Genomic DNA, 26,969 nt, shown 5'->3' with positions numbered 1-26,969 from the left:
CTTCTCAACATGATTTTAGCAAAAAATTTGATGTTTAACGGTGAAAAATCGCGATTTTTAGAGGGTATTTTTTTTTTAATAAAAACCTTTAACTAATAAAACATAGATTAATAAATTTTAAAAATTTGTTTCTTTTAAGAATGAGGGCGTTTCGGATCGTTGTCCTAGTCCGTCTCTCAACAAAGTTTTAAAATTTGTTACTTTTTTAAGCGTTGTTGTAAAAGCAAAGATTTTTGGGTTTTTTAATGTTTTTGGCATACTTTAATTCAATAAGATTAAAAATAATGATAATAAAATTTCTCGTCCCGCCCTCGGGTAAAGCAATTTCGGTTCAACGACCTAATCTTCAACTCACGATGAATTTTAAATATCAAAATTTTAACTTAATGAAATAAAGTAAATTTTGGTTTTTAAATTCACACCAAACTTAAATTTAAAATGCATAAAATTAAAAATTCATATTATATTATTAATATTTTTATACATTAATTTTACAAACTTTATATTGAAAATATTAATTTTTAAAATATTTAAAAACTTAAATATATTGATTTAAAAAATTTTACAATAATAATTTAATATTTATATATTAATTTTAAAAATAAGGTAAAAATTAAAAATCTTTTTGGTTTTTTATCCCACTTTAATCAATCAAATATTATCAAAAATATACGCCCCTTTTTTCGGTAAAGTAATTTCGGTTCCATTACCTAGTTTTACTCCTGACGAATTTTTGAAATATTTTGGGTTGATTGATTAAAGATATTTATACCTTAAGAATAAACGGTAAATTTCGCAGTGATGTAATAAATTTTTGTATGATATCAATAATTTCGGTTACGCATACCTAATTTTATTGAATACCAATTTAATACTTTATAGCGAATGATTCAGCGTTTATTATCAAAAGGTTAAAAGCAATAAAAAAATAAAAACTGTACATACTTACCTGTGAAATAGAATTCTCAGAGACCTGCTTTAGCCGACTCATAGGAGAGTCGTGTGATTTGGTTCTCCATAGCTACGTAAGCGTAACCTCGATTCTTAAATATCTTTTCTTCTAAACATATAAACGGTCCTTCTCTGCATAGAGTAACAAATTCGGTAATTGAATATGTTTGATTATTTGAACATTTACCTTCGTGTGACCATTTTTCGCATTTATAACATCTTTCAAGGTGTCGTGCTCTTCTTTTTGTTGCAGATTTTGATTTTCCTTTACCAAAATGTATCTTATGATGATCTTTCCTGAGTTCTTTTCTTACTCCGTCCATTTTGTCTCTTATGAATGATACCAGTTCACTCGGAAGTGTGTCATTATTACATTTAGTAATCATAGCATGTAGCATTAGACTATGGTTCAGATCAAAGGAATTCTTCATCTCGTAAAACCTAAAAAAATAAAAAATCAGAATGGAGGGAGAAGACTAGTTCTTTAGGGTCTGCTAGGGAAAGACCATTCCGATTCCATTTTAGGAACTACACGAAAACAGAAAATCTAACTTTAACATAAATACATATTACCCTTAAAAGATTTGATTCTCCCCACACTTAGTTAGCTGTGGTATCAAATTTGTGATTAACTTCATTGTCAATTGGTTCATCAACAACTTGTATATCTCTAACTTTTGCTTCAATCCATTTGTTGATTTCCTCCGTAACTTTCAAAAATTCAACTAACATCGCCTTTTCTTTAAGCGATAAATTGGATATTAATCAGTTACATAACTTAAAGTTCCCCTTAATCCTAGCATCGTGAATTCGTTTATAAAGTTTCTTCGTTGAACTGTTAAAAATGGGTTCATCTAATTTCGTATCATCAATAGGGTTCTTTGTTATCGGATCATCATTAAGTGTTTCTTCATTTTCCCCACACTTAGGCGTTTTTATTGGTTTAACAGTTTTGGTTGGTGGAGATCTAAACTTTCGGTTCACAAAGGTGACCGATTTATCACCATCCCTAAGTGTCATTCTACCTTCTCTTACATCAATGAATGCTTCGGTGGTAGCTAAAAATGGGCGACCTAAAATTAGAGGAATATAAAGGTTTTCCTCCATATTAATAACTATGAAGTTTGCAATAGAGGTCAAACTTCCCACTTTAACAAGTAAATTATTTGCAATTCCAACCGGGTGTTTAATGGTTAGGTCAAATGATTAAACACCTATTTTGGTTGGTTTTAATTTACCCATACCTAATCTTTTGTATAAGGAAAGAGGCATAATATTTGCACTTGTTCCTAAATCTGCGAGTCCATTATACATAGCACCATCGTTAAGCAAGCAAGAAATGATAAATTCACCTGGGTCTCCTACTTTAGTAAGTAGAGTTGGTTTGTTAACCTTTTTCGGTTGTTCTTTTCTTGGTTCTTTCACTTCTATTTGAACTTAATTTTCTTCATTTCTTGGAATGGGAGGTTTGTATAGAAATTCTTCTTCATCACTCCAGTTTGAATCCTCCCCATTTTTCAATTTTAATTTTTCATATGTTGTTGATAACATATTTATGTTTTCATTTTGAAGGTTTTCTTGGGTGGTGAAATTATGATTGACTTCATTGTCAACTTCCATCAGACCATGTATGTAATGTTTAACTATGTGACCATTAACTTTAAATTCAATCCCATTTGAATTTATTAACTCTATTGTTCCGTATGGGAAAACTCTTTTGACTATAAATGGTCCAGACCATCTTGATTTCAATTTTCCAGGAAATAGCTTGAATCGTGAATTAAAAAGAAGAACTTTATCTCCTTCCTTAAATTCATTTGAACTTCTGATTCTTTTATCATGCCATTTCTTCGTTCTTTCCTTATAGATTAAGGAATTTTCATATGCCTCAAGTCTTAATTCTTCTAATTTGTTTAGTTGACTTAATCGTAGACGTCCGGCTTCATGTAAATCAAGATTACATGTCTTCAAAGCCCAAAATGCTTTGTATTCAATTTCTACTGGAACATGACATGCTTTTCCATAAACAAGTCTAAAAGGTGTGGTTCCAATTGGAGTTTTGTAGGCTGTTCTAAAAGCCCAAAGTGCATCCTCCAATTTCATGGACCATTCCTTCGGATTTGATCCTACAGTTTTCTCTAGAATACGTTTTAAAGCTCGGTTGGTATTTTTAACTTGTCCACTTATTTGTGGATGATAAGCAGTTGAGATTTTATGAGTTACTCCATATCTTTTGAGAACTTTCTCAAGTTGATTATTACAGAAATGAGTACCCCGATCACTTATTAAAGCTTTCGGTGTTCTGAACCTTGCAAAAAGACGTTTTAAAAAATTGACTACAACTCGTGCATCGTTAGTTGGGAGAGCATGTGCTTCCGCCCATTTAGATACATAATCAATGGCAACGAGAATGTAGAGATTATTATGAGATTTTGGAAATGGACCCATAAAGTCAATACCCCAAACGTCAAATACTTCACATACTTGAATGACATTTTGTGGCATTTCATCACGTTGACTTATTTTTCCAGCCCTTTGACATGCATCACAGGATTTGCAAAGAAGGTGTGCGTCTTTGAAAATTGTAGGCCAATAGAATCCAGCATCGTAAACTTTTCTTGCTGTGAGTTGAGGCCCATAATGCCCTCCTGTTGGTCCTGTGTGACAATGGCTTAAGATTTGACTAGCTTCATCTCCGAATACGCATCGGCGTATTATTCCATCAGGACAACTTTTAAACAAATGTGGATCTTCCCAGAAATAGTATTTTATATCACTAAAGAATTTCTTTCGTTTTTGGTACGACAACCCTTTTTCAAGGAATCCACATACTAAGTAATTTGCATAGTCTGCAAACCATGGAATTTCACTATAATCTATCTTCAATAGATATTCATCAGGACAGTTATCTTGTATGGCCGATTCATTTAGAACTTCTAATTCAGGATTTTCAAGACGAGACAGATGATCAGCGGCGAGATTTTCTGCTCCCTTTTTGTCTCGAATTTCAATATCAAATTCTTGTAAGAGTAAGATCCAACGGATTAATCGTGGTTTAGCATCTTGTTTTGAAAATAAGTATCTAAGAGCAGAATGGTTGGTATAGACCACCGTTTTAGCTAGAACGAGATATGATCGAAATTTGTCAAAAGCAAAGATAATAGCAAGGAGTTCTTTTTCAGTAGTTGTATAATTCGTTTGTGCTTCTTGTAATGTCTTACTAGCGTAATAAATAGGTTGAAATCGTTTTTCAATCATTTATCTTAAAATGGCTCCCATTGCAAAATCACTTGCATCGCACATTAGTTCAAATGGTAGATTCCAATTTGGAGTTATCATAATCGGCACATTAGTGAGTTTTTCTTTAAGAATATTAAAAGATTTGATGCATTCATCTGAAAATATGAATGGAGCATCCTTTTCTAGGAGTTTATTCATAGGAGTGGCAATTTTAGAAAAATCTTTTATGAAACGTCGGTAAAAACTGGCATGCCCTAAAAAACTCCTAACTCCTCTAACATTGGTGGGATGTGGAAGTTTAGCAATTACATCTACTTTAGCTCTATCCACTTCAATTCCTTCCTTTGAAATTTTATGACCAAGAACGATACCTTCTTTAACCATGAAATGTAATTTCTCCCAATTAAGAACTAGATTTGATTGTTCACATCTAATAAGCATTCGTTCAAGATTAACTAGACATGATTCAAAAGTATCACCGAAGACTGAAAATTCATCCATGAAAACTTCCATGCATTCTTCTATCATGTCGTGAAAAATCGCCATCATGCACCTTTGAAAGGTCGCTGGGGCGTTGCAAAGTCCAAATGGCATGCGTTTGTAAGCAAAAGTACCATAAGGGCACATGAATGTGGTTTTCTCTTGATCCTCGGGTGCTATTGGAATTTGAAAATATCCGAAAAAACCGTCAAGAAAACAATAGTAACTATTTCCGGCTAATCTTTCCAACATTTGATCAATGAAAGGTAAGGGAAAGTGATCTTTTCTGGTAGTGTCATTTAATTTTCTATAATCAATACAAACACGCCATCCTGTTACAGTCCTAGTAGGAATAAGCTCATTTTTTTCATTTGTGATGACAGTCATGCCACCCTTCTTAGGTACACATTGAACTGGGCTTACCCATGGACTATCAGAGATTGGATAAATTAAACCTGCATCGAGCAGTTTAATAATTTATTTCTTAACAACATCTTACATATTAGGATTTAGTCTTCGTTGGCGTTGCACATACGTTTTATGACCTTCTTCCACAAGGATTTTATGTGTGCAATATGAAGGACTTATGCCTTTAATATCATGAATCTTCCATGCAATAGCTGGTTTATGAGCTTTTAGCACAGAAATGAGTTTAGATTTTTCATTTTCAGTAAGAGAAGATGATATTATTACAGGTAATTCAGATTCACCATGTAAATAAGCATATTTCAAATGGTTTGGAAGTGGCTTTAACTCTAATGTCGGTGGTTCTTCTATCGATGATTTGTATCGATATCTGTCTTCTTCTTTTAGCATTTGAATTTCTTCTGTTGTTGGTTCATATCCATTAACCATGAGTGCGGCTAACATTTCAGCTTCATCAATTGGTTCAGTTCCTTCTCCTAAAGAACATTCTCAAGTTCCTTGTAATTCTGGAAATTCTTCTTACAATTCTGCATGTGAATCTATAGTTTGAATATAATAACATGTATCATCTGTAGATTGCGGTTGTTGCATGGCTCTATCAACAGAAAAGGTAACACTCTCCTCCTCTATACTTAGGGTCAGTTTCTTACCGAACACGTCTATTATTGCTTTAGCCGTGTTTAAGAATGGTCTTCCTAATATGAGAGGAACTCGAGAATCTTCTTCCATGTCCAGAATAACAAAATCTACTAGAAATACTAAAGTACCAACTTTAACTAGCATGTTCTCCATTATCCCTCTAGGATATTTTACTGATCGATCGGCTAGTTGTATGCTTATTCGTGTTGGTTTCAATTCTCCGAGGTATAGTTTAGCGTATAGTGAATACGGCATTAAATTTATACTAGCACCTAAATCTGCCAATGCTTCTATTGAACTAAGACTACCCAGAAAACATGGAATTGTGAAACTTCCTGGATCAGAGAGTTTTTCTGGTATCTTATTCAACAGCACTGCAGAATAATTAGCATTCATAGTAACAGCAGAGAGTTCTTCCATTTTATTTCTATTTGTGATTAGATCTTTCAAAAATTTAGCATATCTTGGCATTCCTGAAATTACATCAATGAAAGGAAGATTGACATTTATTTGTTTAAACATATCCAAGAATTTGGATTGCTTGGCTTCAAGTCTTTCTTTTCTCATTTTACTCGGGTAAGGAAGTGGTGGTTGGTATGATTTAACATAAGGTTTTGCCTTAACTGTGTTATCTTCATTAACCTTTTCAACTACCGGTTCTAATTCCTTCTCTTGTTCTGGTTGTGGTGCTTGTGGAGTGGGAATAGTGTCATCAGAAATTACAGGTATTTCAGGTGGTTTAAGAGTAATACCACTTCTTGTGGTAATTGCTTTAGCAGTTTCATTCCGGGGGTTAGCATTTGTATCACTAGGTAAACTTCCCGGTTTTCTTTCACCTATCAACCTTGCTAGGTTACTTATACCTTGTTCCAGATTTTGAATAGAAGCTTGTTGATTTCTAAATGTTTGAGCATTTTGTTCATTAGTTTGTTTCTGAGATGTGAAAAATTGAGTTTGAGATTCAACTAGCTTCGACATCATGTCTTCTAAATTTGACTTTTTATAATCGGTTTGTGGTGGTTTGTTTTGAAAAATAGGTCTTTGCTGATTGTAAGTATTGTTAGATACTTGTTGATTACTAGGACCTTGTTGGTTGTTGTATGGAACATTTCGGTTATAATTCTGGTTTTGATTGTAAATTGGTCTTGGCGGTTGATAATTATTCTGATAATTATTTCCAGGCCTTTGGTTCATGTATGAAACATTCTCTCTTTGTTCCATTGTTTGTTCAATACTGAGACAATCTTTTGTCAAATGTGGTCCTCCACACTGCTCACAACTAATTCGTATTGAGTAAATATCTTTAATCATCTTTTCCATTCGTCTTTCGACAGCATCTATCTTTGCAGAAATGGAATCAAAGTCATGGCTAGAATCGGCTCTAGCTGCTGTAGATGATCAAACAATATCTTTTTCTTGGTGCCACTCATGTGAGTGGGAAGCAGTGTTATCAATAATTTTGTAAGCTTCAGTTTCAGTTTTCTTCATAATGGAACCACCAGCTGCTATATCGATGTCTTTCCGTGTAGTGATGTCGCATCCTTGGTAGAATATTTGTACTATTTGATAAGTGTCTAAACCATGTTGCGGACATCCTTTCAATAACTTTCCAAATCTTGTCCATGCCTCATATAGAGTTTCATTTGGCTTTTGTGTGAACGTAACAATTTCTCCTTGAAGTCTTACGGCTTTAGATGCAGAAAGAATTGTTTAAGAAATTTTTCAACTAAAACATCCCATGTAACAATCGCCCCTTCAGGTAACGATTCTAACCAATCTTTGGCTTCTCCCTTTAAAGTCCAGGGAAATAACATGAGATATATCTGTTCATCCTCCACTTCTCTGATTTTAAATAGAGTACAGATCCTATTAAAGGTACGAAGATTTTCGTTTGGATCTTCCTTCAGCGCACCACTAAATTGGCATTGATTAGTTACCATGTGTAGGATTTGTCCTTTGATTTCATAATCTGGCGCATTAATGTCTGGTTGAGTAATTGCATGACCTTGGCCAGTGCGTTTAGCTCTCATTCAGTCTTCCATACTTAGAGGTTCCATATTTTCCATGATTGAATTTGTTGAATCTGAATCACTAGAGGATTCTGATTTAATGGTTTGTTCCTCGACAATCTCTATTTGAATGATTGGTGGTTCCGGAGGAAAGATTAATGGTTCAGGATCTCTGAATTGTCCCTGAATATCCTCCGAATTCTCAATTGTGAGGTCAGGTTCAAAAAATGGATTATCGAAAATTTGAATTGGAGTACTTGGTCGACTGGATGACGATTCTAAAGAAAAATCAACGGCGACAATATTGGCTAGATGTCTTGATCGAGTTACAGGTGGTGAACGTATAAAAGGTGGTGAACTTTTGCTCGGTGCATTCACTGAATATCCTATTAGTTATAAAAGATAAAAATTATATAAGTTATCAAATTTAATAGACTTTTCTGATTTTACCCACGTTTTGAATAGCCAATAGATACAGCAGGTAGCCAGGACCCTTTAAATCGGAAGCCCACAACTCGCCACTAACAAATCCAACTATTACTACGAACCAGAAATTTTTTGATGTCTATCAATTTAACTGCTTAAAATAATTTTTCATTATGAATTATTAGAGAAGAAGTAGAGAAAATTCTAAGTCCTAAAAACTAGAGCGGCGAGAAATAAGAAAGAAAAAGAGTGCGTCGAAAAACGTCGAAAAATAAAAGGTCAAAAAATAAGGCGTCGAAAAATAAAAAAAGAGTAGCGCGTCGAAAAAAAACTAAAATTTATAAACAGCATCGCAAAATTCTAAATCACATAAATCTTAGTCTAGAGAAAAAGCACTTAAGGGATTTTACTGCAAATCCTAAGAATCTAAAAATAAAAATAACTACGGCAAATACTAGTCTTAAAACTAATTACGAATGATAATAATACAAATTACGAATAAAAAAATACAAAATAAAAATGAACTTAAAGTTATAAAAATACAATTTTTATAAAAATATTATTTTTATATTATATTTTATAAAAGTATTAATTTATATATTAATAAAACTAAATAAAACTTAAAAATACAAATTTAATTAACTAAAACTAATTAATATTTTAATTAAACCCTAATTAATAATAATAATTAATTAAATAACCCTAATTTCGTAATTAATGCTGCAATGTTTGACCTGTCAGAGACCTCCGCGAGTGCGGATATCCTCAGTTCAAAAACTCCGCGAGTGCGAAGGATGCAGGTTCAGTTGAAGTGCAGGTCGAAAAATTACAGGTTCAGTTATATTTTTATTTTTTTACATTTTTTACCTTTTTTGTTTTGTTTTTAATTTTCTGTTTTTATTTTATAGAAAATGTTTTATAATATAACTAAAACTTATATTTTAAATAAAAATCACTTATTAGTATTTTATAACTAAATTTTGTTTTTTTAATAATAGCGTCTCGCTTCGGCGTTAAGTGTTGTTCCCCGGCAGCGGCGCCAAAAATACTTGATGTTAAAGCGAAGGGGTACTAAATACTATAATATTTTACTAGGAAATTACTATTAAATATGATACAATTTTACACAAGTTATTTATTTATTTATAGAGTGGATATACCTAAACCTTGCTACAACACTTATAGGCAGTGTACCTAATCGTACAGTAGTGTAGTTTTTAGTAAGTCCGGTTCATCCACAGGGAACTAGCCAAGTTTAACGCTATATTTTTAAAACTAAATTTGTATATAAATATATATATAAATATAAGAAGTATTATTATTATTATAAAAGGGGGGTTTTTACCGTTTAATGACCGGTTTATCGATTTTATGTCTTAAGTCGCAGTTAAAACCTAATGTAAAAAAAATAAATATAACTTAATTTAAAGCATAAAGTAAATGACAATAATTAAAGTGCGATAAATTAAAGTGTGATAAAATAAAATGACAGTAAATAAAAGTTGCAATAATTAAAAAGTGCGATAATTAAAAGTGCAATTAAATAAAATGACAGTAAATAAAAGTGCGATGAAATATGAAATAAAGAAATTATGCTTATTTAAACTTTCATAATCATGATGTTTGACGTGTTGATTTTAGTTTATTACCATGGGTTAATTGTCCTTTGTCCTGGATTATTCGATATGTCCATACGATTTTGTCCAATATAGTCCATCAGTCATAAATATAAAGTGCGAGAGTCTTCGTTAAATTATCCTTACACCCGAAGTCAAATATTCCAACTAATTAGGGATTCGAACTGTAACAAGGTCTTATTACTTTGTTTAATGAATACACCAGGTTATCGACTGCGTGTAATCCAAGGTTTTATTACTTTGTTAATAATTACACCAATTACCCTTGAATGTAATCCACCCCTGTTTCAATTAGTCCATTAACTATTAATCCAGTTCCATGTCCAGTAAAATGAACAATTATTGGTATTTATAGATATCCCGCCCACCGTACCCGATTAAGCATAAGTGGTTATTTATAGCAAATTATAACCTTTATATTAAATTAACGAGGTATCGTTAAGTTAATATAAAACCCATTAATAGCCCATAGTCTAATTTCCACAAGTGTCGTTCTTTTATTCAAACCTCAATTATGGTACAAAGCCCAATTACCCAATTTTAATATTTAGCCCAACATCACGATTACTTCGTCATTAAATAAGCATAATAATAACTTAGCTACGAGACATTAATTTAAAAAGGTTGAACATAACTTACAATGATTAATAATAGCGTAGCTTTTCACGGACAGAATTTCGACTTACACACTTACAACATTCGCTAACATACCCTTATTATTATTAAATTAAAATTAAAATTAAAATTAAAATTATATATATATATATATATATATATATATATATATATATATATATATATATATATATATATATATATATATATATATATATTACGTAGAGAGTGAGAGATAGATTAGAAAAAGACGTGTTTTTCGTGCAGAATTCGATGGCTTTTATAGGCCCACATTTTACTGTGCAGCTCCGCGAGTGCGAAGCTTTTGTTCTTCTTAACTCCGCGAGTGCGGAGGTCTTAAATACAGCTCACATTATGATCCAAAACGTGGGCGGCTTTTAATTAATATATATAATAATATATATAATTAATTATATATTATATTATATTCTTGTGCACAGTTGACTTGTAATTTTTGGTCCGTTGTGTCACGCGTTGAGAGTTGACTTTGGTCCCAGTTCTGGATTTTCGAACGTCCTTGCGTATAATTTAATATCTTGTACTTTGCGTTTTGCGGCTCGTACTTTTGTAATTTTTAGGCGTTTCTCATCAATAATTTGAACCTCTTTGATTGTACTTTGTACTTTTTAGCTTTTTGGTCGTTTGCGTCTTCAATTCGTCGAATCTGCCTTTTGTCTTCACCTTTTATTATTTAAACGAATATCACTTGTAAATAGGACAATTGCAACTAAAAGCTTGTCTTTCTTGAGGGATAATGCTATGAAATATATGTTCGTTTTTAGCATTATCAGAAACCGTCAAGAAAACAATAGTAACTGTTTTCAGCTAATCTTTCCAACATTTGATCAATGAAAGGTAAGGGAAAGTGATCTTTTCTGGTGGCGTCATTTAATTTTCTATAATCAATACAAACACGCCATCCCGTTACAATCCTAGTAGGAATAAGCTCATCTTTTTCATTTGTGATGACAGTCATGCCACCCTTCTTAGGTACGCATTGAACTAGGCTTACCCATGGACTATCAGAGATTGGATAAATTAAACCTGCATCTAGCAGTTTAATAATTTCTTTCTGAACAACATCTTGCATATTAGGATTTAGTCTTTGTTGGCGTTGCACATATGTTTTATGACCTTCTTCCATAAGGAATTTATGTGTGCAATACGAAGGACTTATGCCTTTAATGTCATGAATTTTCCATGCAATAGCTGGTTTATGAGCTTTTAGCACAGAAATGAGTTGAGATTTTTCATTTTCCATGAGAGAAGACGATATTATTACAGGTAATTCAGATTCACCATGTAAATAAGCGTATTCCAAATGGTTTAAAAGTGGCTTTAACTCTAATATCGGTGGTTCTTCTATCGATGATTTGTATCGATATCTGTCTTCCTCTTTTAGCATTTGAAGTTCTTCTGTTGTTGGTTCGTATTCATTAGCCATGAGTACAGCTAACATTTCAGCTTCATCAATTGGTTCAGTTCCTTCTCCTAAAGAACATTCTCCCGTTCCTTGTAATTCTGGAAATTCTTGTAACAATTCTGCATGTGAATCTATAGTTTGAATATAATAAATAACATGTATCATCTGCAGATTGCGGTTGTTGCATGGCTCTATCCACAGAAAAGGTAACACTCTCGTCCTCTATACTTAGGGTCAGTTTCTTACCAAACACGTCTATTATTGCTTTAGCCGTGTTTAAGAATGGTCTTCCTAATATGAGAGGAACTCGAGAATCTTCTTCCATGTCCAAAATAACAAAGTCTACTGGAAATACTAAAGTACCAACTTTAACTAGCATGTTCTCCATTATCCCTCTAGGATATTTTACTGATCGATCGGCTAGTTGTATGCTTATTCTTGTTGGTTTCAATTCTCCGATGTCTAGTTTAGCGTATAGTGAATACGACATTAAATTTATACTAGCACCTAAGTCTGCCAATGCTTCTATTGAACTAAGACTACCCAAAAAACATGGAATTGTGAAACTTCCTGGATCTGATGATTTTTCTGGTAGTTTATTCAACAGCACTGCAGAACAATTAGCATTCATTGTAACAGCCGAGAGTTCTTCCATTTTCTTTCTATTTGTGATTAGATCTTTTAGGAATTTAGCATATCTTGGCATTCCTGAAATCACATCAATGAAAGGAAGATTGACATTTATTTGTTTAAACATATCCAAGAATTTGGATTGCTCGGCTTCAAGTCTTTCTTTTCTCATTTTACTCGGGTAAGGAAGCGGTGGTTGGTATGGTTTAACATAAGGATTTACCTTAATTGTGTTATCTTCATTAACCTTTTCAATTACCGGTTCTGTTTCCTTCTCTTGCTCAGGCTGTGGTGCTTGTGGAGTAGGAATAGAGTCATCAGAAATTACAGGTATTTCAGGTGGTTTAAGAGTAATACCACTTCTTGTGGTAATAGCTTTAGCTGTTTCATTTCGGGGGTTAGCATTTGTATCACTAGGTAGACTCCCTGGTTTTCTTTCTCCAATTAACCTGGCTAGGTTGCTCACTTCTTGTTCCAGATTTTGGATAGAATCTTGTTTATTTCTAAATGCTTGAGCATTTTGTTCATTAGTTTGTTTCTGAGATGTGAAAAACTGTGTTTGAGATTCAACTAGCTTCGACATCATATCTTCTAAATTTGGCTTTTTATCATGGTTTGTGGTGGTTTATTTGGAAAAATAGGTCTTTGCTGGTTGTAAGTATTGTTAGATACTTGTTGATTACTAGGACCTTGTTGGTTGTTGTATGGAACATTTCGGTTATAATTCTGATTTTGATTGTAGTTTGGTCTTGGCGGTTGATAATTATTCTGATAATTATTTCCAGGCCTCTGGTTCATGTATGAAACATTCTCTCTTTGTTCCATTGTTTGTTCAATACTGATACAATCTTTTGTCAAATTTGGTCCTCCATACTGCTCACAACTAATTCGTATTGCGTGAATATCTTTAGTCATCTTTTCCATTCATCTCTCGAAAGCATCTAACTTTGCGAAAATGGAATCAAAGTCATGGCTAGAATCGGCTCTAGCCGCTTTAGATGATCTAACAATGTCTTTTTCTTGGTGCGACTCATGTTAGTGGGAGGCTGTGTTATCAATAATTTTTTAAGCTTCAGTTGCGGTTTTCTTCATAATGGAACCACCAGCTGCTATGTCGATGTCTTTTCGTGTAGTAATGTCGCATCCTTGGTAGAATATTTGTACTATTTGATAAGTGTCTAAACCATGTTGAGGACATCCTCTCAACAACTTTCCAAATCTTGTCCACGTCTCATATAAATTTTCATTTAGCGTCTGCATAAACGTAACAATTTCTCCTTGAAGTCTCACAGCTTTGGATGCCGGAAAGAATCTTTTAAGAAATTTCTCAACTAAAGCATCCCATGTATCAATTGCCCCTTCAGGTAACGATTCTAACCAATCTTTGGCTCTCCCTTTAAAGTCCAGGGAAATAATGAAATGTCTCATTCATATTGATTATAAACGTTCCATATTAATTGATTTTGTCGTGAGGTTTTAAGCAGTTGGAGGTGTTGACGTATCTTCTGGAAATAAGTGCGGGTATTTCTTTTTTATCTGATCTTCTCGTTCCCAGGTGAACTCGGGTCCTCTACGAGCATTCCATCGAACCTTAACAATTGGTATCTTGTTTTGCTTAAGTCTTTTAACCTCACGATCCATTATTTCGACGGGTTATTCGATGAATTGAAGTTTTTCGTTGATTTGGATTTCGTCTAACGGAATAGTGAGATCTTCTTTAGCAAAACATTTCTTCAAATTCGAGAAGTGGAAAGTGTTATGTACAGCCGCGAGTTGTTGAGGTAACACAAGTCGGTAAGCTACTGGTCTGACACTATCAATAACCTTGAATGGTCCAATATACCTTGGATTTAATTTCCCTCGTTTACCAAATCGAACAACGCCTTTCCAAGGTGCAATTTTAAGCATGACCATTTCTCCAATATATTTTCTTTTAATGTCAGCGTAGCTCTTTTGCGACTTTGGACGGTTTTCAACCGTTGTTGAATTTGGATGATCTTCTCGGTAGTTTCTTGTATTATCTCCGGACCCGTAATCTGTCTATCCCCCACTTCACTCCAACAAATCGGAGACCTGCACTTTCTACCATAAAGTGCTTCAAATAGCGCCATCTCAATGCTTGAATGGTAGCTATTGTTGTAGAAAAATTCCGCTAACGGTAGATGTCGATCCCAATTGTTTCCGAAATCAATAACACATGCTCGTAACATGTCTTCAAGCGTTTGTATCATCCTTTCGCTCTGCCTATTAGTTTATGGATGATAGGCAGTACTCATGTCTAGACGAGTTCCTAATGCTTGCTGGAATGTCTGCCAGAATCTTGAAATAAATCTGTCATCCCTATCAGAGATAATAGAGATTGGTATTCCATGTCTGGAGACGACTTCCTTCAAATACAGTCATGCTAACTTCTCCATCTTGTCATCTTCTCTTATTGGCAGGAAGTTTGCTAATTTAGTGAGACGATCAACTATTACCCAAATAGTATCAAAACCACTTGCATTCCTTGGCAATTTAGTGATGAAATCCATGGTAATGTTTTCCCATTTCCATTCTGGGATTTCGGGTTATTGAAGTAGACCTGATAGTTTCTGATGCTCCACTTTGACCTTAGAACACGTCAAACATTCTCCTACGTATTTAGCAACATCGGCTTTCATACCCGGCCACCAAAAATGTTTCTTGAGATCCTTGTACATCTTCCCCGTTCCAGGATGTATTGAGTATCAGGTTTTATGAGCTTCTCTAAGTACCATTTCTCTCATATCTCTAAATTTTGGTACCCAAATTCTTTCAGCCCTATACCGGGTTCCATCTTCCTAAATATTAAGATGCTTCTCCGATCCTTTGGGTATTTCATCCTTTAAATTTCCCTGTTTTAAAACTCCTTGTTGCGCCTCCTTTATTTGAGTAGTAAGGTTAGTGTGAATCATTATATTCATAGCTTTTACTCGAATGGGTTCTCTGTCCTTTCTGCTCAAGGCGTCGGCTACCACATTTGCCTTCCCCGGGTGGTAACGAATCTCAAAGTCGTAATCATTCAACAATTCAATCCACCTACGCTGCCTCATATTCAGTTGTTTCTGATTAAATATGTGTTGAAGACTTTTGTGGTCGGTATATATAATACTTTTGACCCCATATAAGTAGTGCCTCCAAGTCTTTAATGCAAAAACAACTGCGCCTAATTCCAAATCATGCGTCGTATAATTCTGCTCGTGAATCTTCAATTGTCTAGACGCATAAGCAATTACCTTCGTTCGTTGCATTAATACACAACCGAGACCTTGCTTTGAGGCGTCACAATATATCACAAAATCATCATTCCCTTCAGGTAATGACAATATAGGTGCCGTAGTTAACTTTTTCTTCAATAATTGAAACGCTTTCTCTTGTTCATCCTTCCATTCAAATTTCTTCCCTTTATGCGTTAATGCAGTCAAGGGTTTTGCTATTTTGGAAAAATCTTGGATGAATCTCCTGTAATAACCAGCCAGTCCTAAAAATTGACGTATGTGTTTTGGAGTTTTCGGGGTTTCCCACTTTTCAACTTTTTCAATCTTTGCTGGATCCACCTGAATACCTTCTTTGTTCACTATATGATCGAGGAATTGAACTTCTTCCAACCAAAATGCACACTTTGAAAACTTAGCGTACAGTTTTTCTTTTCTCAGCAACTCTAGCACTTTTCTCAAATGTTCTTCGTGCTCTTGGTCATTCTTTGAGTAAATAAGTATGTCATCGATGAAAACAATGACAAACTTGTCAAGATATGGCCCACACACTCGGTTCATGAGGTCCATGAACACAGCTGGTGCGTTAGTCAATCCAAACGGCATAACCATAAACTCGTAATGACCGTAACGCGTCCTAAAAGCAGTCTTTGGAATATCATCCTCCTTCACCCGCATTTGATGATATCCATAACGTAAATCAATCTTCGAATAAACTGACGAGCCTTGTAGTTGATCAAATAAGTCATCGATTCTCGGTAATGGGTAACGGTTCTTGATGGTAAGTTTTTTCAACTCTCGGTAGTCGATACACAACCTGAATGTACCATCTTTCTTCTTGACAAACAGAACAGGAGCTCCCCATGGTGATGTACTTGGTCGAATGAAACCACGCTCTAAAAGTTCCTGTAATTGACTTTGTAATTCTTTCATTTCGCTGGGTGCGAGTCTGTATGGAGCACGAGCTATTGGTGCAGCTTCTGGTACAAGGTCTATTTGAAATTCAACGGATCGACGTGGGGGTAATCCCGGTAATTCTTTCAGAAATACATCGAAAAATTATTTTGCGACGGGAACATCACTGATGTTCTTTTCTTCAGGTTTAATTTCCTCGATGTGTGCTAGAATGATGTAATAACCTTTTCTTATTAGTTTTTGCGCCTTCAAACTACTAATAAGATTTAACTTCACGTTGTTCTTTTCTCCGTACACCATTAAAGGTTTTCCTTTTTCACGCATAATGTAAATCGCATTTTTGTAACAAACGACCTCTGCTCTTACCTTCTTCAACCAGTCCATGCCAATTATTACATCAAAACTCCCTAACTCGACTGGTATTAAATCAATCTTAAACGTTTCATCAACCAGTTAAATTTCTCTATCCCGACATATATTATCTGCTGAAATTAATTTACCATTTGCTAATTCGAGTAAAAATTTATTATCCAAAGGCGTCAATGGGCAACTTAATTTAGCACAAAAATATATACTCATATAGCTTCTATCCGCACCCGAATCAAATAAAACATAAGCAGATTTATCGTCAATAAGAAACGTACCCGTAACAAGCTCCGGGTCTTCCTGTGCTTCTACCGCATTAATATTGAAAACTCTTCCACGGCCCTGCCCATTAGTATTCCCCTGATTCGGGTAATTTCTAATAATGTGGCCCAGTTTTTCCACATTTATAACAAACAGCGTTGGTATTACTTGCTCCGACACTATTCGTTTCGCCATTACTTGTTCCAACATTATTTGTTCCTTTAGTTCTGCTAAACTTTGGTCCGTAGACCTCACACTTTGTGGCGCTATGACCATTTCTTTCACACCTGTTGGAAAATGTCGTGCAAAACCCTGATGATTTTCTTCACACCTATGACATGGCTGTTTTTGGTTTTTGTTGCCGTTGTTGTTATTGAGGTTGTTGTTGGGATTGTTATTGTTGTTGAAACGGTTGTTGTAGTTGTTGTTGTTGTTGTTGGGATGTTTGTTGTAGTTATTGTTAGGATTGCTGTTATTGTTGCGATTGTTGTTGCGGTTGTTAGGATAGTTGTTGCGATTGTGGTTGTAATTGTTGTTATTGTTGTACTGGTGACTCTTGTCACTGTTTTCCTCCCACTTCCTCTTGAGTTGTTTCGTGTTGGCTTCTTCAGCCGCCTGCTCTTTAATTCTTCCCTCAATCTGATTTATGAGTTTATGAGCCATTCGACTTGTCTTCTGTATAGAAGCGGGCTCTTGTGAACTCACATCTTCTTGAATCCTTACTGGTAACCCTTTCACAAACGCGTCAATCTTCTCTTCTTCATCTTCGAACGCTCCCGGACACAATAGGCACAACTCTGTGAATCATCGTTCATATGTGGTAACATCGAACCCTTGTGTTCGTAACTCTCTAAGTTCTGCCTTGAGTTTATTGACTTCGTTTCTAGGACGGTACTGCTCGTTCATCAATTGCTTGAATGCCGACCACGGTAGTGCGTAAGCAGCATTTTGTCCTACCTGTTCAAGATAGGTGTTCCACCACGTTAATGCAGTACCTGTGAAGGTATGCGTAGCGTACTTAACTTTGTCCTCTTCAGTACACTTACTTATGGCAAACACCGATTCGACTTTCTCGGTCCACCATTTCAATCCAATTGGTCCTTCAGTTCCATCAAATTCCAAAGGTTTGCAGGCAGTGAATTCTTTGTAGGAGCATCCTACATGATTTCTTGTGGAATTAGTTCCACTGCTAGATTCAGAGTTATTGTTATTTTGCATCGCAGCCTGTACTGCGGCTATGTTTGCTGCAAGAAAAACACGAAAGTCTTCCTCGCTCATGTTCAAATTCTGACGAGTCGCTGGTTCTATTTCCTTCAAAATAGCCAACTAAATCGAGTTAATCATACAGAATATTAAGAGTAGTCAATAGTATTTCGTAGCATAATATGAACTCATTTATAAAAGCTTTTTCTTCATATTAGCGTTTTATAAGTTTAAATTCGGGTACTACCTACCCGTTAAGTTCATACTTAGTAGCTAATATACAATTCAACTACTAAAATTCCAAATGAAAAACTGATTATAATAATATATCACATACAAATATTCTTCAAACTTACAACTTCGCTATATTACATATAACATGAAATATAGTACACTTTGATACAGGACAGTTTTGAAGATAAATCTAGTTAATACGCAAGTTGTTCAGTAAAGGAAATAAAGACACGTAATTCATAAGTTCAGAAACAAGTCATGCATTCTGGTTTTACTAAGACGACTTCCCATCCTTGGTCTTGTGGAAAATAACCGTTATAACCATTGGCTAGGCAGCATGTTGTAATGTCGTCAAAAGGACGAGGGTTCCGTAATGTCCAACAGCTCCGTAATAATCTAAAAACCTTGTTTCTCACCCCAACTACTGAATCCGTCACTTGTGGGAAGGTTTTATTTAAAAGTTACAATCCGATGTTCTTTTTCTCACTTTGGTAAAAAGCGAACATCACTAACCCGTAAGCATAACATGCTTCTTGATGTTGCATGTTAGAAGCTCTTTCTAATTCATGAAATCCTATGTTGGGATATGTTGAGTCAAAATAGGTTCTTAACCCGTAGCGTAAAATTGCATTTGGGTTCCCCGCATTTAACGCTTTAAAGAAAACACGGCGTAACTTACTGTCTCCCCAATGTGATATACCCCACCTATCAAAGGAATGCCTTTTATAAACTAAGGCATTTCTGAAAAGTCTTTCAAATGTTTGACAAGTTAATTTTTCCATAATTAATTGTGCTGAAGAATTCTGACCGACTCTTGACAAGATTTCCTCAATCATATCCTCTGGTAGATCTTCTAAAATATTCGGTTGTCTACCCTTAACGTCCATTTTGTTTTTATACTATAAAATAGACAAGGATTAGATTCGTAAAGGATAATTAACAAACAATACAAGCAATTTTTACATAGAACATAAAAGTACAAGCACACTACAATACATATAATACACAACATGATTACAACCCTCTAATCTGAATCACTGGTTTCTTCTTCTTCGAACTTGGTTCGTTTTCCTAATTTTCTAGGGATATATGGTGCTCCTCTAATACGAGCCGTCGTTTTCCACAATGGTTTAGAAAAACCTGGTGGTTTAGAGGTTCCCGGGTTATTGTTACAATTTAGGAAATACGGATGTTGCCGATACATATAAAGTTCATCGAGGTTGGAATTAGGTTTCTCTATTTTTATAACTTTTCCCTTATTATTTTCTTTCGCTTTATTAAATTGGGTCGAGGTAATTTCTATAACATCATCGGAATCCTCATCGGGATCCGATTCATCGAAAAATTGGTAATCTTCTCAATATTTTGCTTCCTCAGCGGAAACACCATTGACCATTATTAACTTTGGTCCGTTGGTTGATGATTTTCTTTTATTTAATCGATTTACTGTAGGTATCAATATTTCTTCCTCCGGAACCTCTTCTTCTTCTTCTGATTCCTCTTCTTCCGGTTCCTCTTCTTCTGGTTCCTCTTCTTCCAGTTCCTCTTCTTCCGGTTCCTCTTCGGAAATTTGTGAATCTTCCCAAATTATATTCGACTCTTCATTATTATTAGGTGAGTCGACGGGATTTGTACTAGTGGTAGACATCTATGACACAATATCAAACACATTAAGAGGTTAATATATCACATAATATTTACATGTTAATAATATATAGTTTCCAACAAAAGTGTTAAGCAATCGTTTTTAAAGAAAACATGGTCGAAGTCCAGACTCACTAATGTATCCTAACAAACTCAATAAGACACACTAATGCAAATTTCTGGTTCTCTAAGACCAACGCTCGGATACCAACTGAAATGTCCCGTTCATATTGATTATAAACGTTCCATATTAATTGATTTCGTCGCGAGGTTTTGACCTCTATAAGAGACGTTTTTCAAAGACTGCATTCATTTTTAAAACAGCCATAACCTTTATTTTATCGATAAAGGTTTAAAAGCATTACGTAGATTATCAAATAATGATAATCTAAAATATACCGTTTACACATGACCATTACATAATGGTTTACAATAAGAATATATTACATTAAAAATAAGTTTCTTGAATGCAGTTTTTACATAATATCATACAAGCATGGACTCTAAATCTTGTCCTTATTTTAGTATGCAACAGCGAAAGCTCTTAATAATCACCTGAGAATAAACATGCTTTAAACGTCAACAAAAATATTGGTGAGTTATAGGTTTAATCTATATATTTATCAATCGAAATAATAGACCACAAGATTTCATATTTCAATATACATCCCATACATAGAGATAAAAAAATCATTCATATGGTGAATACCTGGTAACCGACATTAACAAGATGCATATAAGAATATCCCCTATCATTCCAGGAAATCCTTCGAACATGATAAAAACGAACTCGAAGTACTAAAGCATCCGGTACTTTGGATGGGGTTCGTTAGGCCCAATAGATCTATCTTTAGGATTCGCGTCAATTAGTAGACTGGTTTATTAATTCTTAGGTTATCAAGCAAAAGGGGCATATTCGGCTTCGATCATTCAACCATAGAATGTAGTTTCAATTACTTGTGTCTATTTCGTAAAACATTTATAAAAGCAGCGCATGTATTCTCAGTCCCAAAAATATATATTGCAAAAGCATTTAAAAAGAGAGCAAATGAAACTCACTTTCACAGATTTTTACTTCGTCGGGAAGTAAGACTTGGCCACTGGTCGATTCATGAACCTATAACAAATATGTACATATATATCAAAGTATGTTCAAAATATATTTACAACACTTTTAATACATTTTGATGTTTTAAGTTTATTAAGTCAGCTGTCCTCGTTAGTAACCTACAACTAGTTGTCCATAGTTAGATGTACAGAAATAAATCGATATATATTATCTTGAATCAATCCACGACCCAGTGTATACACGTCTCAGGCTAGATCACAACTCAAAGTATATATATTTTTGAAATTAACCTCAACCCTGTATATCTAACTCCAACATTACTGCATAGAGTGTCTATGGTTGTTCCAAATAATATATATATATGGGTCGATATGATATGTCAAAACATTTGCATACGTGTCTATGGTATCCCAAGATTACATAATATATTAGAATACATGTATAATACAATATAAGTTAGCTAGGATATGATTTGTATAGAATTGTTACAATATTTCTCGTAGCTACAACAATCAAAGTATATCCAATCTTGTTTTACCCATAACTTCTTCGTTTTAAATCCGTTTTGAGCGAATCAAATTGCTATGGTTTCATATTGAACTCTATTTTATGAATCTAAATATAAAAAGTATAGGTTTATAGTCGGAAATATAAGTTACAAGTCATTTTTGTAAGAGGTAGTCATTTCAGTCGAAAGAACGACGTCTTGATGACCATTTTGAAAAACATACTTCCACTTTGAGTTTAACCATGATTTTTGGATATAGTTTCATGTTCATAAGAAAAATCATTTCCCCAGAAGAACAACTTTTAAATGAAAGTTTATCATAGTTTTTAATTAACTAACCCAAAACAGCCTGCGGTGTTACTACGACGGCGTATATCAGGTTTTACGGTGTTTTTCGTGTTTTCCGGTTTTAAATCATTAAGTTAGCATATCATATAGATATATAACATGTGTTTAGTTGATTTTAAAAGTCAAGTTAGAAGGATTAACTTTTGTTTGCGAACAAGTTTAGAATTAACTAAACTATGTTCTAGTGATTACAAGTTTAAACCTTCGAATAAGGTAGTTTTATATATATGAATCAAATGATGTTATGAACATCATTACTACCTCAAGTTTTGTGGATAAACCTACTGGAAATGAGAAAAATATATCTAGCTTCAAAGGATCCTTGGATGGCTTGAAAGTTCTTGAAGCAAAATCATGACACAAAAACAAGTTCAAGTAAGATTTCCACTCAAAATAAGATTGTTAAAGTTATAGAAATTGAATCAAAGTTAGAATATGAGTATTACCTTGTATTAGAAAGATATCTTACTGTAAATAAGAAAGATTTCTTGAGGTTGGATGATCACTTTAAAAGATTGGAAGTAAGCTAGCAAACTTAGAAGTATTCTTGATTTTATGAAACTAGAACTTATAGAATTTATGAAGAACACTTAGAACTTAAAGATAGAACTTGAGAGAGATCAATTAGATGAAGAAAATTGAAGAATGAAAGTGTTTTTAGGTGTTTTTTGTCGTTGGTATATGGATTAGATATAAAGGATGTGTAATTTTGTTTACTTGTAAATAAGTCATGAATGATTACTAATATTTTTGTAATTTTATGAGATATTTCATTCTAGTTGCCAAATGATGGTTCCCATATGTATTAGGTGACTCACATGGGCTGCTAAGAGCTGATCATTGGAGTGTATATACCAATAGTACATACATCTAATAGCTGTGTATTGTACGAGTACGAATACGGGTGCATACGAGTAGAATTGTTGATGAAACTGAACGAGGATCTAATTGTAAGCATTTTTGTTATGTAGAAGTATTTTGATAAGTCTCTTGAAGTCTTTTAAAAGTGTATGAATACATATTAAAACACTACATGTATATACATTTTAACTGAGTCGTTAAATCATCGTTAGTCGTTACATGTAAATGTTGTTTTGAAACCTTTAGGTTACCTATCTTGCTAAATGTTGTTAACCCATTGTTTATTATATCTAAAGAGATGTTAAATTATTACATTCTCATGATATTATGATATATTAATATATCTTAGTATGGTATATATATATATATATATATATATATATATATATATATATATATACAGTTAAATGTTGTTACAACGATAATCGTTACATATATGTCTCGTTTCGAAATCATTAAGTTAGTAGTCTTGTTTTTACATATGTAGTTCATTGTTAATACACTTAATGACATGTTTACTTATTATTTATCATGATTAAACATAGTGTATCAATATCTTAATATGATTCATATGTATTTAGTAAGACGTTGTTATAACGATAATCGTTATATATATCGTTTTGAGTTTCTTAATTCAATAAACTCAATTTTATGTATATAACTCATTGTTAAAATACCTAATGAGATACTTACTTATCATAATATCATGTTAACTATATATATAATCATATATATGTCATCACATAGTTTTTACAAGTTTTAACGTTCGTGAATCACCGGTCAACTTGGGTGGTCAATTGTCTATATGAAACCTATTTCAATTAATCAAGTCTTAACAAGTTTGATTGTTTAACATGTTGGAAACACTTAATCATATAAATATCAATTTCATTTAATATATATAAACATGGAAAAGTTCGGGTCACTACAAATAACTTGAGATAGATCTGTTCATCCTCAACTTCTCTGATCTTAAATAGAGTACAAATTTTATTAAAGGTACGAAGATGTTCGTTTGGATCTTCCTTCGGCGCACCACTAAATTGGCATTGATTAGTTACCATGTGTAGGATTTGTCCTTTGATTTCATAATCTGGCGCATTAATGTCTGGTTGAGTAATTGCGTGACCTTGGCTCGTGCGTGTAGCCCTCATTCGATCTTCCATACTTAGAGGTTCCTGATTTTCCATGATTGAATTGGTTGAATCTGAATCACTAGAGGATTATGATTTAATGGTTTCTTCCTCGACAATCTCTGGTTGAGTAATTTGTGGTTCAGGAGGAAAGATTAGTGGTTCAGGATCTCTGAATTGTCCTTGAATATCCTCCGGGTTCTCAATTGTGAGGTCGGGTTTAAAAAATGGATTATCGGAAATTTGAATTGGAGTACTTGGTCGACTAGATGACGATTCTAAAGAAAAATCAACGGCGACAATATTGGCTAGATGTCTTGATCGAGTTACAGGTGGTGAACGTATGAAAGGTGGTGAACGTTTTGCTCGGTGCATTCACTGAATATCCTATTAGTTATAAAAAAATAAAAAATTATATAAGTTATCAAATTAACAGACTTTTCTGATTTTGCCCAGGTTTCGAATAGCCAATAGATGCAGTAGGTAGCCAGAACCCTTTAAATCGGAAGCCCACAACTCGCCACTAACAAATCCAACTATTACTACGAACTAGAAAATTTTGGATGTCTATCAATTTAACCGTTTAAAATAATTTTTCGTCGAAATTTTAAAGAAGAAATCTATGTCCTAAAAACTAGAGCGTAGAAATGAGAAAGAAAAAGAGTGCGTCGAAAAACGTCGAAAAATAAAAGGTCAAAAAATAATAATAAGAAAGTAAAGCGTTGAAACTTAAAAGTCTAAAATCTAAATATTAAAAGTTGCGTCTAAAGGAATTAAAGCTTAAAGGAAGTCTATATCCAAAACGGCAATAACTTAATTAGGCACTAAAATCTATTTAAAATTAGAGTGATAAGTGACGTCGTAAATTTCTAAAGCGCCTAAATCTTAATCTAAAAAAAAGCACTTAAGGGATTTTACGGCAAAGCCTAAAGACTAATAATCTACGGCAAATAATGAAACTAAAACTATAATTACGAATGAAATTAATAAAAAGGGACAAAATATAAAAATATATATAAGAAAAATGTTAAAAATAAGATTTTATATTATTTTTATATTATTATTTTAAAAAAATTTTATTCTATATATTTAATAATAATTTTAAAACTTAATATTACAAAATTAAAACAAGAAATATAAACTAATAAAATATATAAACCCAAAATAATAAAAATTAAATTATTAAACCCTAATCCCGTAATTAATGGCGTACTAGGTTTCCTGCCAGGGCAGGCTCCACGACTGCGGTTTCCTGTGCCTGAAAAGCTCCATGACTAGGGAGTTTAATAATATTGGGCTCGGCTGTTGGGCCAAAAATAGACTCGGCCCAGTTGATTTTTTATTTAAAAATTAATTTGGGCTTCGAATTTTAACTGGCCCAGTTCGTATTTTTTTTCTGATTTTAGTTTTTAGAAAATATAATTTAAGTAAAACTTATATTTTAACAAAAATTACTTATTAGTTTTTTTTATAACTTATAACAAAAAAAAATATAGACTTTTTAATTTAAACACTTAAAAATATAGATATTATATATATATATATATATATATATATATATATATATATATATATATATATATATATATATATATATATATATATATATATATATATATATTATGTTTTTATATTTTAAAACTTATATAAAATATATTTTTACAAAAATAGATTAAAAAAATCTCTTTTTTTTATATAGCGTTTCGCTTCGGTGTTGATGAAGTCCCCGGCAGCGGCGCCAAAAATACTTGATGTGTGCGAGGTGTAGTACGTAATACTATTAATTTTACTACGAAATACTATTAAATACGAAAAAATTTACACAAGTTATTTATTTATTTATTGAATTGATATACCTAAACCTTACTACAACACTTATAGGCAGTGTACCTAATCGTATAGTAGTATAGTTTTTAGTAAGTATGGTTCGTTCCACAGGGAGCTAGCTGAGTTTAATGCTATATTTATTTTAAACTATATCTGTATAAAAATATATATATAAGTAATATTATTATTGTTATAAAAGGGGGGTTTTACCGTTTAGTGACCGGTTTATCGATTTTGAGTCTTAAGTCACAATTAAAACCTAATGTAAAATATTAAATATAAATACAACTTAATTTAAAGTGTAAAGTAAATGACGATAATTAAAAGTGCGAATAAATAAAAGTGCGATAAATAAAATGACGGTAAATAAAAGTGCGATGAGATATAAAATAAAGAGAATTATGCTTATTTAAACTTCCATAATCATGATGTTCGACGTGTCGATTTTAGTTTATTACCATGGGTTAGTTGTCCTTTGTCCTGGATTATTCGATACGTCCATCTGGTTTTTGTCCATAATAGTCCATCGGTCATAAATATAAAGTGCGAGTGTCCTCGTCAAATTATCCTTATACCCGAAGTCAAATATTCCAACTAATTGAGGACTTAAACTGTAACAAGGTCTTAATACTTTGTTAATGATTACACCAGGTTATCGACTGCGTGTAACCTAAGGTTTTAATACGTTGTTAACAATTACACCAAGTGTCCTTGTATGTAATCCACCCCTGTTTTAATGAGTCCATTGACTATTAATCCATTCCCGTGTCCGGTCAAATGAACGATTATTAGTATTTATAAATATCCCGCCCATCGTGTCCGATCGAGTGTATGTGGTTATTTATAGATACATCAAATTGTAATTCTCTA

The 26,969-nt window shown here is 33.3% G+C and overlaps 1 non-coding gene across 1 annotated transcript; it reads left to right on the top strand.

Moving 5' to 3' along the window:
• The first annotated feature begins 7,312 nt into the window (after positions 1-7,312).
• Positions 7,313-7,419, top strand: LOC139895313 (small nucleolar RNA R71). Its single transcript, XR_011775770.1, has one exon. It is a non-coding gene; the product is annotated as a small nucleolar RNA R71 (small nucleolar RNA).
• The last annotated feature ends 19,550 nt before the right edge of the window (positions 7,420-26,969 follow it).

Source organism: Rutidosis leptorrhynchoides, chromosome 2 (assembly GCF_046630445.1).
Source record: "Rutidosis leptorrhynchoides isolate AG116_Rl617_1_P2 chromosome 2, CSIRO_AGI_Rlap_v1, whole genome shotgun sequence".
NCBI lineage: Eukaryota > Viridiplantae > Streptophyta > Magnoliopsida > Asterales > Asteraceae > Rutidosis > Rutidosis leptorrhynchoides.
The sequence above is the reverse complement of the archived record's forward strand: the minus strand, read 5'-3'. Positions and strand labels throughout refer to the sequence as shown.